Below are 15143 nucleotides of genomic sequence, written 5' to 3' on the forward strand. Positions count from 1 at the left end.
CTTTTGTCCCTTCCTCCCCCACCTCCCCCTTTCTTTCCTTTATGGTCTAATATGGTGTCCAGAATTGTGTTAAGGTTTGCTCTCCTTCTTACTGGCCCACCCACCAAATATTGACACTTATCCAGATTGCCCATTTTTGTTAGGGAGTATTTGTAAGATTTTACTCCAATAGTTTTGCTGTTTGTGCTTTGTATACCTGGAAGAGGAATCAAGACTTTCCTGGCTTAGGTGATATAAAGTGAGTTCTGCAACTCATCCAGCTGCCGAGCCTATTCCTGCTCTTTGCCATTTGTGTTTGTTGACACCAAGTTGCTTAGTTTGTCTCCGGCTTCCCTGGGAACAACATCTTTCATCTTTGGTTTTGTTAATGGGGATGTCCCTCCCAACCTACCTTTTTCTATCTCCCAGGATTTCTTCAAACTTTCTGATACCCTGATTGTTCCTTTTCTTCTGTGCTGTCATTGTTATGATTTCATTCTTTATACAATGTATTGTAGACATTTCACTGGGACCTGGGATTGGAAAAGAGGTAATTGGGCTTCTCCTTCAGTATTCTTGAACTGGAAGCTTTCTTTTCTTTTTAAAGTAATATTTTGATTGAAAAATCATGGGGGCACATGCTCACTGTGGCCCTTCCATTGACCGCACTGATGGGAAACCAGGCTTCTAGGACTTGTAAGCCTTAAGAAAGGCATTACCTGGTGGCAAATTTTATTTGTGGTCAAGTGCTGATGAGGAAGAGGGAGGCCTCATTAATAGCCTTTGCAAGCCCAAACCTCTATAAAGGGGTAGTAAATATCACTGTCACTACTGCCACTGGCAGCTTCCTCACCTTGCTAGCAAGTGTATCCATCACCTCCTCTACCACCTTGACTAATGCTGCCCCAGGAATATTAGGAGACCTTGAGGGTTAGAGGCCTTCATGAGCATAGGTGGGGTTGACTTTTAAAGACCTGAAGAGAAAACATTATCAGGCCTTTTGAAAATGTTCTCCTTCCTCATGACTTAGAGTAACACACATCTCTCCTCCTAGTATATGTGCTAGTGGGTGATGGGAACAGGGATGCTCTTAAGATTCAGGGAAATTTCAGCGTAGCAAACACTATTTCCAGTCTTCCTGAAAACCTTTTGATTACCAACTTGTGCTTGGAGCCATCCCTGAAAAAAATCCAATTTGGTGTATTTTATGGATTTTATTATAGTGCTATTTATTCTCCATCCCAGATAGCTAAAGCCAGTGTTAAATAATGCAGGCTTTGTAGCTCTGCAGCTCCAAGACAGACTGGGTCTGTGTGCTCTGCTTTCAGAGAATTGGAGGGTGGGTGAGGGGTAGCAGCTGGAGAAGCTCATGTACAGCCCTCTGCTGTGCTGCAGGGTGCTCGGTTTACAGGAATGTGGAAAAAACTGGCCTGGGAGTCAGGACACCTGGGTCATCTGTAATTGGCTTGTGTCCCTGGGGGAGTTGCTGAATCTCTCTGGACCTCAGTTTCCTTCTCTGTAAAATGATTAGTGTTTACTACCTTCTCCTCAGGCTACTTCATTCTGGATGATGTCCAAGGTTTGTTTTAAATATTTGGATGCTCTTCTAATAAGAGTTCCTTTAACAACACAGGGAACACTTATCTATGACAGGGAATGCATGGAAATAGAATGAATTGTTCTTCTATTTAGGTGACACTATTTAGCCTGAGAAGGAAGGAAATGTCCTTCAGTGGTAAATGATTTAAATGAAGTATTCTAACTATAATGGGATTTCAACTAAAGATCATACCTAAGGTCTAGAATCACACATCCCCTAAGATATGTGTCCAGTCTTCTGTGTGCTTATAATGGGTGACATGGGATTGGTTCTGGATGACTCAGTGTAAAAGGGCCATGGATAAACAGGAGCACATGTAACTTACAAAAAGGGAAATAGGAAGATCTGGAGGTGGGGGAGAGGTGGGGATAGTATGTGGAGAAACCATGGCATATGAGAAACTAATAGAGGTGTATATAGCAAGGCACATAGCTCTTAAAAACCTTGTGTTTGATAAAAAAATAAGGAACAGAATGCTATAACAGAACTCCATTTCAATAAACTAAAAATACATGTACCCAAACAATAATACATATTACATAAGACTACGTACAAAAATAAATTTAAGGGAATTTAATAAAAAGAAAAGCTAAAGGACATGGGAATATTTAGCTTGAAGAACAAAGTTTTAAGAGGGATGTGGTATATATTTGTATTTATTTGAAGACTGTCCTGTGGAAGAGCATTTCTACTATGTAGTCCTTGAGGACATGTATGGGAACATTTCTTCTGTAGTTTGAGGAGAAGGTTTTGGCTCAATACCAAAAACTTATTGCATGTGAGTGAAACCTTACAAAGCAGGCCAATGGAAAATGCATTCTCTATCCTTGGATATATTCAGGAGAGGGCAGGGTGCTTATATGGAAGGAAGCCGGGTACTGGGTATATTTGAATGTAATTTCTAATTCTACATGCTAGGACATGAGTAGAACAATCTCCAATTCACCCTAGAGTAAATAGGAAAGCTGTTGGGTGAAGATATGTGTCGTTCAAAGGGGAGAAGCCAGCTGGTTCACCACTGACATCCTCGAGGGGGCACTAGCTTGGTGGATTCATCACTGTCTGCCAGTGGGATAGAACTGATAGAACTATCGGAAGAGCTGTTTTCGATCTTTACTGTGCATAAAAATCACTTGGGGGAGCTTGTTTTGAAAAAGCAGATTCTGGAGAGCCCCTTTCTAGGAGGCTGATGGGAGGTTTGGGCTGGGACTAGTATCTGCTGCAGTTTAAGCAAATACCCAGATGATTTGTATGCAGGTGGTGGTCTGTAGAAAGTTTGTATCAGGATAGATGCTGTAGACAGGAGTCAGGTTTTGAAAGAGGACTTGAATTCATGAAGTCTGCAGACCTTCCAACCTTGAGCTCCTGTGATTTTCTGCCACCAGCAGGTCAGAGGTTACTGGCTCTCCCCTTTTTCCTCCTCTCCTCCCTCAATCTTGGGATCCTGGCTTCCACAGCTTCCCTCCCTCCTACACACAGCTCCTCTCTCTCTTCACATGGACACTGTCCAAGGTTCCAGAGTAATGACTAGTGAGTGTCATTCCTGAACATAAAAATGTTGATTTAGAAACAGATATGAATGTTTAGTACAGAGTTATTGCTTTTTGGCTGCTAGTGATTCTTTAATGAGTTTTAGAGTTTTGTTAACAAAATATACACCAGTGATCCTGAGTACTAATTGTATTTTTTTCACAGTGGATGCTAGTTGATTAGGTGGGTTCTAGAAATAAAATTAGTTTCCTGAGATTCCACATTTTTGTTTGCTTATCAGTCACTTCTTTTTAACCTGTGATCCCAGAAGCCCATCAGGCAGCCTTATGTGCAGATGCATATTCAGGGGTAGAGCAGCCTTCCCAAAGGTTGGGGTGTATCAGGATCACCTGGTAGGATTTTAAAACAGTAGTTCTCAGCCTGTTTTAAATTCTGATGCCTAAGAATCACCTCCAGAGATTCCTGGTTTAATTGGTCTGAGATGTGGCCTGGGTATCAGAATTTTTATAAAGCTCCCCAGCTGATTTTATTGTATAGTCAATGTTGGGAACTAATGTTTTTAAACATACAGATTTTCAAGCCCCAATCTAGAGATTTTGATTTGGTTTGTCTGGAGTAGGGCCCAGGCATCTGCATTAAAAATCCTCCCCCCAGTTGTTTCTGCTCACTCTTGTTTGGAATCTATGTGTAAAGGAAAATAGTTTAAATTTTGGACCCAGGTAGATTTGGCATCTGTAGAAGTTTGATATTATTGATGAATTCCAAACACAAATATTGGATTATGTTTGTAAACTGGTTTGTACCTGGCCATGATTAAATTATGATTAGGGTTTTGATTGGGCCACATGAGTCGGGTGTTGAGTCCCCTCCCCTTGGTGGGTGGGGACTCACAGATAAAAGACATGGCAAAGGACAGACTTGGAGGTTTGATGTTGGAGTCTTGATGTTGGAGTCTTGAGCTGGAGTTCTGGGAAGTAAGCAAACAGAGAGTTTTGTTGTGAGGAAAGAGAAGCAAGTCCTGGGAAGAGAGGAACCCAAGAAGCCTGAACCCTGGCAGGCTTTGGCAGCCATCTTCCTCTAACACATGGCAAAAGACTTTGGTGAGGGAAGCAGTTTATGCTTCATGGCCTGGTGACTGTAAGTTTCTACCCCAAATAAATACCCTTTATAAAAACCAACCTATTTCTGGTATTTTGCATCAACACCCCTTTGGTTGACTAATACAGCGTCTTATTCCTATTCTACTGTTTATTAGCTGGCAGCTTACTATCATGGGCAAGTCCATGACTCTCTAAGCTGTTTCTATAACTATAAATTAGGGTTATAATAGTGTTGACTTCATAGGCCCACAGTGGAGGGGAGGGTGGTAGTTATCAATTGACTTTGGAGTTAGGCTGTAGAGTTTGACCTCTAGCTCCTCCAATGAATACCTGTGTGTATGTAGGCAGGTTCTCTAAGCCTGGATTTCTCAAACTGTAATATGCATAAGTCACCTGGGAATTGTGTTAAAATGCAGAACCTGTTTCACTAGATCTGGGCTGGGGCCTGAGATTCTGCATTTCTAACAAGCTCCCAGGTCATACAGATGCTGCAGGCAGGGTGGATTATGTAATGTACAGGTCCTAGAGCAAAATAAGAATATGTAGCCCTTGTTCAAAAAGCAGGAAGAAAGTGCTATTAAAGGTACTATAATATAAAGCTTTTTCCTTTACTTCTATGCTCTTGTTCTCAACACTTCATGGTGTTTTGTTTTTGTTATTTGATGTCACAAGAAAAAATAAAAAATTTTAATTAGCATGAATTTTATCATTTCCTATATATTGTACAATGTCAGTCTTAAGTGCAAATATAAAAGCATTTCACTGGTATGCAGAAATGCCAAAATGACACAATTCTTACACTGTAGCTTATACATCCAAACATATTTCATTCTTGAATCTAACTCACAACATTCTCTATCTTTGGCTTTGATGAGTAAGGAAGGACTGAAAAGAAAAGGAACTATGGATTGCACTATCTTCTATCTTTCCTTTTCCTTCTATGTCATCATTTTCAGCACAAGTGGCTGGCTAATGTAGGAAGGTAACATGAGTAAGAAATGATATGAAAGGGTTCCTCAGTAGGTTTTGTTTCTTAGAATTTCATTGCCTTCTTTCTGTGTTTAAAGCAATTCCTGGTTTGAATGGAAAGTATAACCTTTAGAGATTGCCAGGGCCTCTTCTTACTTTCTTACTCACACTTAATGTGTTTACCTTATAACTTGATTTGAATCTTACTGGACTCCCATGCACTGTGGGTCCACTGGAATTCTGTGCTTATGGGCATTGCATTTACAAATGCCGTATGCAAATGGGGTGTCAAGAAATGGTGGATGGGCATATTGCATGGCTCTCCTCTACCAGCCTACCTGCTCCATGTCCAACTGGATTTCACTTACAAAGCATAAATTCAAAGTTAAAGCCATTAAGAATTTCAAGATGGCAGCAGCAGAGCATGAAACCAAGTGTGATCCTTCTGAGTATAAGATCCTGTGCAACTGCACAGGTCACTCACCCATGCAGCCAGCCCTGGCCACACTTCAAATCCAGCCTCCAGCATTACTATCAACTGGGACTAGTCAAACTGCACTTAGCTTTCAGGCATATACTGGCATATAGCAGGACTCAGCAAATCTTGATTCCTTTACTTATCTCATTTATTTTCACTGTGAAGAAATGGCAGCTCAATGGAAAAGAGTTTGGGGTGCTCAGATGAGGCTGGGCAACAGAAAGGATCCTTTCCTTTGAACACACTCATCTTCTGATAAAAGAATAAGGGACCCAGGGTTGTGCTGGGCTGTGCTGGGCTTGATCTTCTATCCTGGGAAGAGACCTATATGTCTCATGGTCAAGCATGGCCACAGGCCTCCATAATCCCAGTCTCAGGATTCCAGGCAAGGGAGCTAGGGCCATGTTCTCTGCCAAGGAGTGAGTGGGAGGACTGCGGCACTTGCCTGCGTTTGTCCCTTGTCTTCCTGCTGCTTTTGTTCTCTGAGTTAATTCCTGTTTGAAGAGCTGATATTTAATTCAACAGCCCCCCATGGAGCATTGTGCCTGTGATAGAAGTTTCTAAAAATCTCTCAGTCAACAAAATGATAACAGCTGGTCTTTGAAACTCTGGGAGCTCCAGACTGGGGAGGTGCTGGGGGAGGGAGAACTAAGGGAGTCAGGGATTGGGTCTGGGGAATGCACTATTTGTTAAGGATAATGAGGCAAAAATGTGACAGAGGTTTTTATTACAAATAATAGACAGAAGTCTTCAAACAACAGCAGAGAGTCATTAAAAAAAGAAACAGAGTTAAATAATTGTCTAATTAGCAGGCACCAAGAAGGCAAAATTTATTCCATTAGAACTTCTTAAGGGAGAGTCAATAAATTCACAGCTGGATGCTCACTTTCTCAGGAATACAGAGAATGTGGATTTTCCTGGTGCCAAGTTGTTCTTCAATCCCTTTGTCAAGCTTTTTTCTGATTAACTCAAGGTGAGCCTTGCCTCAGAGAGCTAGTAGGCTCAGCTGCTTTACTCAGCCATGTTATTAAGCTCTGGCCCAAGTAGTGAGCCTTTAAGAAATTAGGAACTGCAGGGACCATTGCTATTCACAATGCTGTCAGCTAACATTCATACAGTGCTCCACAGCTTACACTGTACCTCAGTTTCACGGAATTCCTGTAGCCACTCAGTTAGGGAGGCTGAGCCTGTATAAATGAGTATTTATGAGTGTGGATGGCAACTGCCTGGTAAGAACCCTAACTATATGTAGCCACACGGTTCAATGTTTGTATTAATGTGGTCTTCCTATTTCACTGTCTGCATTATCATGACTTTACCATTTCAGGAAACTTGCCCAGGAAGATGATGATGCAAGTAATTATTATTTGGTTAGGGAACTGCCTGAAAGTCCACATATCTGAATAAAAGATCATTCAACTATGCCTCACTAGAGTAAATACCTCCCTTTCAGGTCAATAGATCACTACCCCAGGCTCATCAAGCCACTGCTTGCTTGTCAAGACTCTCTTGGAACCCTTTCTTTGCTGTGCTCACCAATCTTGACCTACTGGGCCATGAACTTCACCGAATCTGATTCAAGCCTCTGCATTGAAATACTTGCCTTAAACCAGACTCCCAGACTTTTAACCCTCTTAGAAGGTAAGAGTTCTGTCAATGGAGCATTCTTCCTTACTGCACTAAACAATAAACCCAACTTTCCTTCATCACCAGGTTGACATGAAATCTAGGCAGATGATCAGTGACCTCACTTCAATTGTTTTCCAGACAATTGTCAACATTTGTTTGAACCTTGGCTAACGCCAACACTTCCCAGCTGTTCCCCCTTGAGCAAAATTTCTTAACTTCCCTGTGTCTTATTTTACTCATCTGTAGAATGAGTACCAATCACACAGAGCTGTTATAAGATACAAATGAGTTAACACAGGTAAAGCCTTTATGTCTCCGGCACATAGCAAGAACTCAGTAAATATAAACTTTTGTTTTTATATTCATATTATTGAAGTCTGTTGAATGGGCTGACCAGTGTCCTTATCATCTTCTTGATCGACACTTCACTAAAACAAGGTTGCTTAAGGGAGATAAAATATCATGTGCTTTTATTATGGAATTACATGCCTAATTTCCTTTATTTCTCAAATGCCATCAACTATAAAATATCAATTTTATATGCAAAAATGGAACACTACCATATCAAATGTACATGTTCATTAAAAGGCACAAACCTATTTCAGAAATGATAAAAAAAAGTGTCAGGGACAAAATGTTAAGGTGTAAGTTCAGTTTTCTCCTGAAACCTTCAGAGGGCTTCTGAGGGAAGGGTTGGGGGTTGCTGTAAGGGGCTCTGAAACCAATGACTACAGCTAAGAGCTTTCTGATTCTCCTTAGGGGTAGGAGTGAGCCTAAAGTCATTTCACAAGTTTGAGTTCCCCGTGAATTTGGTCATGGGGATCTCTGTTTACAGATCCTTGGAGTGTGTTTGCTGCAGGCTCGAGCTAGTGTTTGTTTGCTTAAGGGAGGACAGGGAGAGGGGCTATTCTCTTGCAGAGGTGGCATTCTGCTCACCTGTGCTGACAGAAAGGACTGATTCAGCCATTTCCTCTCTCCTAAGGGACCTTTGCTCTGTCTCCGTCCACTGGCCTTCTCTTCCTTAGTCTCACCCCATGGCATATTCAGTCGCTGAAGAGCTGCGGGTTGTCAAGGCACATCTTCTATACACTGCTTCTCAGAGCGGCATCCGTAGATCAGTGCCAGAAGGCAAACTGTTTCTAGTCTCTGATAAGTGCAGATATTGAGTGGGCATTTAGAAATTTTATCGTAATTTGACATTGACATGAAATCTAGGCAGATGATCAGTGACCTCACCTCACTGAATAGGGTGCAGACCAGTTCATATTGTGTTACTCCCATGATGAGTCACAAGTAGAGCAAGGTATATACTGAGGCTGATCGTGTGCAGTCCAACCACATACTAGTTTGCACTGGGTGGAACATTAAAAAAAAAAGAAAAAAAAGAAAGGAAAAAAAAGAAAAAGACTTCTCCATCACCACATATTGAGAAATACTGTTCTAAAAATTGTTATTTTTATCTAGAAACCATGCCTGGCATTTCAGCAACTTCCACCATGTCAGGGAAAGTTTCCCAGCCCAGCTGATGAGAATGATGAAACTTTACAATTTAGTTGACATTACATGGTATACCAAAAGATGATGTGTATTAAAAACTGCCTAGGTGTGGACAAACATGGATTGCCTATTTCTCCACTATATGAAAATACAATTTGAAGCAAGTTTTGAAGAAATTGTAACTCTTGGACATGGATCTGCATATTCTCTCTAGGTTAAATATTAATCAGAACACTGTCTTGGATTGTGGCACCGCTGGCCTACTTCAGAATCAGAGGCCTTCCTGAGCTATCCTCTGTATGGTTCAGGGAGTTAAGTTGACTTTTGGGCTTAACAAAATCATCATTTCCTGAAGATGCTTTACATTTTTATTTATCAGAGCAGTTAAGATGTTCTCTTAATAGTTGTCCTTTTGGAAGGCCAAACTCCTAACTACTTGACGCTTCTATTTTTTTCTCTAATGGTTTAAAATTCCACTGAAGAAAAACAGGCCAAAACAATATCCTTTAAATGAAAACAAAAGTTGACTTGATTTAGACTGGGAATCCAAGGTTTTCCTCTTTTTTCTCTCCAGTGGTCCTTTAGCATTCCTGAAGGGTCTAACTATAGCTGACAAAATTGTTTATGGAAAACCTTAAAGGGATTACACATTTTCCCTATGGAATAATTTAAACACATTTTGAATAGACAAATTTCTTTTAAAAATTGTTTCACAGAGTTGCTTCTTTATTTCTTCCTTGCAGTATCTGATTTCCCTTGCACACCTCCTTGTCATATTTTCCTTGGAGGTTTCTACTGATCCTTGAAGCCTCTCCTTAGGTTGAGTGGTATGGTGATCAAGAGCTCAGATTTGTTGTGTTCACTTACTGAGTTACTTGGCAAGTTACTGAACATCTCAAGTGAAAATAATAGCAACTACCTAATGGGGTTCGTTATTAGGATTGAGATGTTTCTTCTAAAGTAATGGATATTAAGGGCTTAATAGATTTTTGCTGCTCTTATGTTTAGAAACCATCTCCAATTGGTAGACTTTCTGGGGTTTTCTCTTCTCTAAAATTAGGCTTATTGATCCTCCTTGTGTTACCACATTGCCCTGTGCTTCCCTTTAATGCTGTGCTCACGTCTGTCTCTACCATTATTAGAATTTGGGTTCATTAAAGGCAAGACATGTCTTACTTATCTTTGTCTTTACATTATCTCATCACACCCTCAATGAATGTTTACTGAGCTGAATTTAAATGAAGTTTTATCTTTTCCTATTTTGCCAGCACATTGGCATTTCTTAAAGCAGAGTGAGTGGGAATACTTACTTAAATGCCGATTCCTGGGCCTTACACACTCAGAACAGAGGAGGGTTCCTGGGAATCTGCATTTTTCTTAAGCTCGGTAAAGCACTGACTCCTATCTCAGCATGTCCATGTTTGGCATCTTCCATGTATATCTTGGACCTCTTTCCCTTATCTTTCTAATCATGTTCCTCCTCTCACTTATCACTCATATTCATTGCCTCTGGGCAGTTTCAAGCTTTGTTGTCTTACCTTGCAGTGACATTATGTGATGGTCAGACTCTTAGGGTGGCACCCATCATACCCCTTGTTATCCACATCCTTGTTTAATCCCCTCACCTTATTTGTGGACAGGACTTGAGATTTGCTTCTAACCAATAGAATACAGTGAATGTGCAGGAAGTACATGAGAATAATGTGTACATGATTATAGTACACAAAAGACTCTTTTTCCTCTGATAGCTTTGAGGAGGCAAGTGGCTGGTTGGGAAAACCCATGGGTAAAGAACTATGCATAGCTTCTAGAATTAGGGGGTGACCTCTGGGAGACAGTCATCAAGAAACTGAAGCCCTCTTTTCTACAGCTGCAAGGAACTGAATTCTGCCAACAACCTGAGTAAGCCTGGAAGCAAATTCTACCCTAGAGAGCCTCAGATAAGACCACAACACCAGCCAAAACCTTCATTACAGGCCCATGAGATCTCAAGTGGGGGGCCTGTCTAAGCTGTGCCTCCCACAGAAACTGAGATTATAAATGTGTGTTGTTTTAAGCCTCTAGGCTTATGGTAACATAAACATAGCAACAAAAAATGAATACACATTCTAACTGGTATTGTTGATTTCTTTCTCTCTTGTTCCCCTGCCTTTCTCATCCATTCTAAACAATTCCAGTTGCTTAGAATCCGAGTAGGCAATTTCATATTATTCCCCATCCCCAAAGTTTTCCTTCCTCGGACTCTACCCTCCTTGCTTTCATTCCAAATGAAATTTCCAGTTTTGTTTCTCACCAAATCCCTCATTGTTTTGTGCTCTGGCCATAGAGATAATTCATATGTGCCATGTACATTCACATTCTAGGACTTTGTAAGTAGTTAACCCACAACATAGAATACCTTTCCTCCCATTTGCAGTTTATTAAAACCTGTTTTACTTTTCAGGGCTCCAATGCCACATCCTCCTTAGATTCTTCTCTGTCCTTTCCATATAGAATGAATTGTCCCTCTGTAGGGCCTGTAGACATTCCTCAGGCTAGCACTTGTCTTCTCATTTTGTCATATTTTCTAGTTAGTCATCTGTAAGACCGTGCCCACAAAATTATAAGCTCTTTGAGAGCAGGGACAGTTGCATGTATCCCTTCATCTCCAATACAAGCCTGATGGCTTGGTTGTACCAGGTTCTCAAGGTTTGTAGAGTGATTGGATACATGTGCTTAGGAGTCACTGAGGCTGTATTGCATAAGGGTAATCCTTTGCTTCCTCTGTACATTTTCTGTTTGCTGCCTGGGTTTTTATTGCCAGTGGCTTACTGCTTAATGGTGGGAGCCCCTGTTCTTTCTAAGATCAGCAACAACCTGAGACTTTGAAATTCAATCCTGATGATTTGGCTGCTCCTTTTAGTGTTAGTTCATAACCGTGTTTTTCTTTAGTCCCTTCCAGAATTTTAGGGAATTTTTTGTTTTATAAAATATTCGGAAATACTTTTGTAAAACTTGAAATAGTTAACTGAATAAATGTTATCCAAGGGCACACAGACAATCTGCGTTGGGGTCAGAAAAGGTATGGGATACCATTCTTCATCCATACATCACCATGGCATGAATACAGGATATTTTGTAAACAGAGCCTAATGTCAATGTTAGTCAATTAGTGGACTGAGGGACCATGTGCTAAGACTTTCCAAGGAAGGTGAAAAATGCAATAATAACAGTTAAAAATGTTCTCTTTCCTATTACAAGCATTTATGATATTAATATATTTTTCAATCAGTGGTTTTTCTTCAGCTATTATGACTGAGAAAGAATACATTTAAAATATGCTTGAATTATTTTTGTTGGTGTGGTGTTAAACTGAGAGAGTAAGTTGTTTTTTTTTGCTTTAATTTCTTCATGCAAGATAGACCTTATACCATATTTTACGTTTATTCTTATATTTATTTCACACTGTTTGCCTTTCCTTCTCAGAACCTGTCATGTGATCACAGGATCATTTGTTTACTATCTGTCTTCCCTGCCTAGACCATAACCTCCATGAAGACATGCTCATGTACAGCTCATCCGCTCCTATCTTCCTAACACCTAGCCAGTGCCTGGCCTGCAGTTGCTACTCAATAAATATTGATTGATTAAACAAAGGAATATATGATTTATCCAGTATATATTTTATACTTTCTACCTCTCTTCCTAGTCACTATGAGAAGAACAGGAAGAAAATTGGCCACTTGCCTACGTGAGTTTTATGTTACCACTGTTTTTGACTTTGAATCTGCAACCAAGCCTGGAAGCATGTCAGTCAGTTCCACTGCTGTGGAAGAGCCATTTGGTTGACAGGGAACAGTTTTTAAGTAGTATGACCTAGCATAGATAAAGGATTAACTTGAAATTATGAGGAATAAAAGCACTCAGCTATATGCTGCAGAGTGGGGAGTGGGGAAGAAGAAACCGTGTTTATACTCAATCTTTCTAATTCTCTCTTTGCTTCACCTTCCCCTCCCGTTTTACCTATTTTCCTCTTTACTCCCCGGGCATTATTTCAGCTTTACCCTAGATTGGGACTAGGGAATCCTAGTACCATACAACTTTTTTGCTCTTCTTGTCTAACGGAGACACCTCAAAGGAAAAGAAAATTCTGGCTGTCAATGCCATGGTTGCTCACAGGTGCCGCCTTGTGGGAGATGCCAGGAAAGTGACTATGGATATAGGCTGGGACTCTCCTCAACAGCATTGACTCAGAGCACAACACAAGGATGAAGGGAGAGCAAAATACTTACTTTAGAAAGATCTACTTACAGTTTATGTTTTCAGCAAATACTGAATTTCTGTATATACTAGGCGTTATTCTAAATAATTATTATTACTCACAATTTACTTAAAATAAGCCACAAACTTAAAAAACACACAAGTGTAGCTACAGACAGGATTTTAGTGTAATTATTAACCCCTCTTCATAGTGGATACTGAAACTCAGAATAGCAAGTCATTTTCTTTTCTGTCATACGTCTTCTTTTTTCCTTCCAAGTTCTTGTTCTCTGGCCAGAGCTGACTGCTGCTGGTCCATGCTAGATTGGGCAATTATCAGAAGCAAACCTGGTTGTGCTTTCTGCAGAGACCCCTCATCCCTTTTATTGCTGCTTCATGTTCTGAAGTTCTGTCCCTCCTGTACCCAGAGCCAATGTAGTTGAGCATTCCCTGTTGATATTAGCTAATATTGTACCATTCTGGGTAATGCAGCAACACTAGACATTATGACTACTTTCTATGTAACATCCCCTCCCAGAAATAAAAAGACCATCCTCTTTTTAGAGTTACCATGGACACCTGGATGGAATTTTGTTTATTTATGTTTTCCTATAGTTTTAAGGCAGGCAGGACATGGAAAAGCTCTTCTGCCTGAGAGCTGCGCGGAGGACTATTCCTCCATTTTTCCAAAGTTCTTTCCTACTGGGCTTTGTAGCTTTTCATTCCAGCTATCTCCCTTGCTCACACTATTCTTGATTGACTGAGGCAGGACATTGCTCTTGAGCTTATTTTCCACTCCACATGTAAACACCAACTTTTTATCATTCCGTGAGACACATTCCCTCCCTTTCCTACCCTAGTGCTATCCCTACTGAATAAATAAATGCTTCAAAGGTTTACATTCCAAGTCAAAAGCTGTGATGCACCCATGGAGTTCAAAGTATCTCTTTCCTCTTGTGATTGTGAGTGAAAGATTAAGGAAAGGCGACGTTTAGGAAGTAGACATGGTACCTAGAGAAAAAATAGACAAAGCACCGACCTAGGTATTTATATGTACCATTAAAGAGCATGCTTTAGATGAACATGGAAACTATTATTTTGATGAATAAAACCAGTTCATTTGCTATTTATTAAGCCACTGTTAGATGCTAAGAGGGCTATAAATATAAAGAAGTTTCTGGACTTAAAGCAAGTTCTCAAACCACTATCAAAAGCAGGAGATAATAAGCGCTGTGAGAGAGGCCCAAGTTGAAAGCTTTGAGGTTTAAGTGGAAGGGAAGGTCACTTTGGCCTGGAAAGTTTGGGGAAGGCTTTAAAAAGGAGATAGCATTAAGTCAGGTTCAGGTCACTATTTTATGTCAACTTAACTTTCCAACTATTGTCCTTCTTATTTTATTTATATGCCTACAACCCTGAACTCCTTTGATTGGTGTGCATTAAAATCATGAAGGTACTAGCCTCAGTGAAGATTTAATGCTCATCAAATCAAATAGCATCAAAGTAAATAGAGCAAAAACTATTAAGGAGAAATAGACTGAAACATATTAATATAATAACTTTTCCTCAGCCCATTGACAAATTAAGTAGACAAATGAGTAAGTAAAGATGTAGAAGACCTAGAAAATACAATTAACAAGGTAGGTCTAACTGATATATCTGTGCCAATCTATAGAGCACAATAATCTGAATACAGAGAAAATGCCTTTAAAATTTTTTTATCAGAGAAGTTGTGTAGCTTAATAGAAAAATCATTTAGAAAGAGTTTTTAAATTAAAAAAATTTTTAAAGAAGATTTATATTACATAAATGTTACATAAAAAATATGGGGGATTCCCATATATCCCACACCTCCCCCTCCCACACTTTCTCACATTAACAACATCTTTCATTAGTGTGATACATTTGTTACAATTGATGAACACATATTGAAGCATTATACTAGCCAAGGACCATAGTTTACATTATAGTTTGCCCCACGCTATATTTTTACAGGTTTTAACAAAATGTATAATGGCCTGTATCCATCACTGCAATGTCATGCTGGACAATTCCAATGTCCCCAAATGCATCCATGTTTGCTCGTATTCTTCCCTCTCCCTCCCCCTCAGAACCTCTGGTGGCCACAGTCTTTGTAACAATAATACAAGTTCTTCCAGTGTTA

Source organism: Dasypus novemcinctus, chromosome 4, assembly GCF_030445035.2.
Source record: "Dasypus novemcinctus isolate mDasNov1 chromosome 4, mDasNov1.1.hap2, whole genome shotgun sequence".
Lineage (NCBI taxonomy): Eukaryota > Metazoa > Chordata > Mammalia > Cingulata > Dasypodidae > Dasypus > Dasypus novemcinctus.